Genomic DNA, 4,721 nt, shown 5'->3' with positions numbered 1-4,721 from the left:
AGTTGTCAAATGAATAAAACTTGTTTTTTTTTTTTTAAATAAACCTGAGAACACAAATTGGGTGTGCCACGTAGAGTTTGGGATTACAGTTTTAAAGAGAGTAGTCAGGAAAAGCCTAACTGTAAAGGAGACATTTGAAGAAAATCCAAGGAAGTGCAGGAAGGAGCCATGAAGTTATCTGAGAGAAAAGTATTCCACACAGAGGGACCAGCAAGTACACACACTGTGAGTTAGGAGCATACCTGGCTTTTCTACAGTGCAGAGAAAATAGCAAGTGGCCTGCATGGAGAGAACAAGGGTGAGAAAAGTAAAATATAAGATCAGAGGGAAAAAGAGAAATATTATATGGGGTCTTGTAGAGTACTATAAATTTTTGCTTTTGTGGTTTAATTGCTCTTGGTGTGTTGGCTAAGTTTTATTTTTAAAAATTATCTTTGTTTTTTTTCTCATGGTCTTCTATTTTCTTCAGGGGTTTACATCAAACCCCTCATTTTCCCAGTTTGTAGTTTGCTTAGGCCTTACTTCTGCATATGAATCCTTCCACAAATTATACCAAAAGTATCATGGGAGATAATTTTCTTCCTCTTTGGCTTGAAAGTTTTGGCATTTGCATAGATAATTTATAAAGTTCATCTGATGCCAGGTATGTCCTCCTCAGAACCCGATCCAATGAGGTTTCCATATCTCCACTTCAATCTGTGGTATTCTGCTACAGATTTCTTCAGCAGTAACTCATAACTTCGAAAATAAATCTTCCCTTACTGTGTGGTGAAGTGTAAAACATACTCTAATCCAGTTGGGAGGCTATCTGATACTCCTGGGCTGCTGAAAAAATCAGTAAGAAGACTCTTTAGCCTTATAGAGTCTTCTTTTACATCAAAATCCTCACCAGCAAATATTATCATGGGTTTTGTTTTCTCAGGGCATTTACTGTTCTTAATGTCTATTAATGAGACAAATTTCTCAATGCCTAATTCTATCATATCTAGCAAAAGATAGCCATACATGTGATCTCTTATTAGATTATTTGTTCATTTCTTCTTATGGGAGCCATACGTGAATAAAGAACAATCTGACTATTTCGAAGAATTCCAGTGATATCTGGTTCTAGCACGGTCTTGTAATATTTTTCTTTTTGTACAAAAAGCCACATAGATTTTTCAATGCATACACATCTCTAAGTACTTGTGTCACTGTTGCAGTTGCATTCTCCTCTTTAATCAACATGGCATTTTTAATATTTTCACTGAATTTCAGTTCTCTCTTCCCAAGGAATTTCTTGGTTCTTATTATTTTGGGCTTTACAACTTGATCCATGGCTACTGCAACCCACAACCCAAACCACGTAAAATGCCAAGTGTTTTTTGTTTGTTTGCTTGTTTTTAATGTTCAATGAGATTTTAAAAAAAGCAAACAAGAGAAGTGACATGATACCGCTTACCCATTATAAGTGTCAGTGTCATTCTAGATCTTGTATTGAGAGTAAACTGTGCATTTCTGGGAGGGAAAGTAAGAATGGAAGCAGGGAGACCAATTATAAAGGTATAGCCATATTTCTAAATAAGATCAGATGGAGTCTTGGACAGGAGTATTAGAGGTTGATGTGGTAGTATGTTGTGAAGACAACACAGAACAGAATTTTCATGTGAATTGCCCTCAGGGTCTGAGAGAAAGGAGAAATTCACAGATATAATCAAGGATTCTTACCAGATCAACATGACGGAAGGCGGAGACTACAGATGGAGTAGTTTGGAGGGATGAGAGTACAACAATTTGGGGACATGTTAAGTTGGAGATGTTTATTAGAAATTCTAAACTAGATGCCACATAAACAGACATTCAAATTTAGATTCCAGGGAAAAGAGCATGGGTAGGGATAAAAATTTTGGAATTTTCAGTGACATTTAAAGTCATGACTTTATGAGATCATCAAGGAAGTGACAGGAGACTGAAGAGAAAAGAACCAAGAGGTCAGTTTTCCACTGAGATACATGGGGGTAGAAGAGGAGCCAGCCAAGTTGACCAAGAAAAAGCAAATTGCAAAGTAGGAAGGAATCTAGGAGACTATAATGTTTTGGAATCCAAATCAAGGACGTGTTTTAAGGAGGAAGCAATGGTAACTATTAAAGCTTTAGAGGACTCAGAAGAGAAATACAAATTAAACACTGAATTTACCATCGAATTGTTGCTGTTGATAAAATATGTTGTGGTAGAGACACTGAGACAAAATGTTTTATATTTTTCTTTAAGCACAATATATAAATTTGATAAATGTCATTTTTACAACGGATATTGTTTGGAACTTATGCTTTTGTTTTGACATACATATGTATTAATTATTTATTCTTTGAGACCTACTATACATAAGAGCCTTTCTCAGCTTTTGTAGAGAAATCAATCCGTGAGATTGACAAAGTCCCTGAATTTATGGAGTTTACATTGTATTGGATGTAATTAAACCAGTATGTGCAAATACTAAATATTTATGCATAAATTTAACTGCCATGAAAAGATAAAATATAATGAAGGGATATAGTATGAGTTGAGTAAGTGACTGATTTTGTATGTTTTTCAGAAAGGCTTTTCTGAAACTATTAAATTTGTGTTGAGTTATGCAGTATGAGAAAGAAACAGCCTTATAAAAAACTGTTGTATGGGGAGAGCATTCCAGTAAGAGTAAAGAGTTGCAAAGCCTCTGAAATAAAAACCATCATAATAAAAATAGCCTACATTTACTCAGCACAAACTGTGAGCCAGACACTAAATATTTTAAATGTATTATTTGATTTAATCCTTGCAAGAAGTCTACAAAGTAGATAGCATTACTATCTTTAAAGATTATATTGTGCTAAGGAAATGCAGCTATGAAGAAATGAAACTCATATTCATAATTTGCATGCTTATAGGCATTATGTTATATTATTTCAAATATGTTTTGTTCAAGAAACAAATAAATAAACTATAGAGTGAAGGATCCAGGGCCCAGATTACATACAGGACTTCAATGAATGATGTAAGTTTGGTTTTTTATAATAATAATAGTTAGACATCATTTTAATTATTATAACTATGGAATGATATGACATACTTGTTTGCTTTTAAAGATCACTCCAACTGTTGTGTAGATAATAAAACGTAGAAAGTCAAGTTCTTGAAATTACTGAATTAAATTTCTCCCGTGGATGGGTAACAGTATACTCTCTGGGCAATGGTTTCTAAATGGGTGTATTTTCAATTTTATAATTATTAAAAGTACACTATTAAATTACATTTATTTCTGCTGGGATTCATATATGACATACCACAATGAGCATATATTTTAAGATTGGTAAAACATAAACCAATTATTAACTGCCGTAAAATATTTTCTGCAGAAGTTATTTTGTAGACATATTCATATGATTTAAATTAAATTTCACAAAAATGCACATGCTTAAGCAGAATATACACACTATATAGTAGAAATTTAAGAAAAATTTGCTCCGAAGTTGTTTAACAAATATAAAATCTTTAGTATTCTGAGGGTTAGTCCTCAGGTCTAGTTATTAGTTTTCTGAAATTATCGTGACTTTCCTGATTCTTTATCAGACATACAACAAACCTCATTCCAGTCTGTCAATCCAACTGTTCTTGTTTGAAGATACTATTTTTTCTGTTAAAAAGAATTTTTAAAAATCCCTTGGGTATTGAATAAATTTAGGATTAGAATAATTTCCTTTTAAAAGATATGATAGTGAATATGAACATAAGAGAAAGCAATATTTCCTTTTAAACTCTGTTTAAATTTCAGAACTGCAAATTATAAGTTAAATTAAAATACTTAGATATTTAATATTAATTGCAAAATATCGTTGCTAAGCAGTAAACTGAATCTTCAAGTTATTATCAAAACATTAGTATGCATAAAACTGAATGCACATAACTATAATAACTTTCACTCTTATTTGAAGGAAGGAAATATCAGTGTGGGTGGTGTATTTTTCTCCTGCATTGTAGAGATCTATGATGCAAATTTAATCCAAACTAAATCTTCATAGTGCATAGTTGATGTCCAAGGGAGGACCAGAACAACTATCAAAGCATAGCAACACTCTATCCCTGCCAAGAGGCTCATTTTTTGGGGGGTCAGACTGAAACAACATATGGAACATCCTAGGGTGTTTTTGAAAAGAATACAGTCATTTGCTGGCAATTAATTAATAGAGGCAAAAATCTGAGTGTAATACTAATAGAGACAGACCAGCCAAAAGCTTAATGGGGACATCAGGAAATAAGCAGTCCAACAGAACCCAGCTAAAACCATTGTTATCTCTGAAGCTCAGGAAGATTATGTACATGGCCCAGGTTGCACCCACTGTGGTGCTATCAGGCAGAGAACATTTAAGATTTAAATAACTGGAAAGTACCAATATTCATTGATTGGAGGACTTAACGTTGTTAATATATACAGATTCAATCCCTGTAAAAACTTTCTCTTTTTTTCTTCTTCTTCTTTACTTTTTTTTTTTTCTGCAGAACTTAACAAGCTGACTCTTAAATTCATTTTGAAATGCAATGGTCCCAAATTCAAAATAATCTTAAAAATGATTACAAGTTGAAGGGCTCACAATTACTAATTTAGCAAGGAAACAGAGAAATTTGAATACTTATACACTGGTGCTGGGATTATAACATGGAGCAGCCACTTTGGAAAAGAGATGACAGTTACTGATAAACGCAGA

At 33.2% G+C, this 4,721-nt stretch overlaps 1 pseudogene; it reads right to left on the bottom strand.

Annotated features, from left to right (window-relative positions):
- Nucleotides 1–421: 421 nt before the first annotated feature.
- Nucleotides 422–1,317, bottom strand: LOC100438962 (ribosome production factor 2 homolog; annotated as a pseudogene).
- Between the last annotated feature and the right edge of the window lie 3,404 nt (nt 1,318–4,721).

Source organism: Pongo abelii, chromosome 3 (assembly GCF_028885655.2).
Source record: "Pongo abelii isolate AG06213 chromosome 3, NHGRI_mPonAbe1-v2.0_pri, whole genome shotgun sequence".
NCBI classification, from domain to species: domain Eukaryota; kingdom Metazoa; phylum Chordata; class Mammalia; order Primates; family Hominidae; genus Pongo; species Pongo abelii.
Note: the sequence above shows the minus strand (reverse complement) of the source record. Positions and strands in the feature narration are given on the sequence as shown.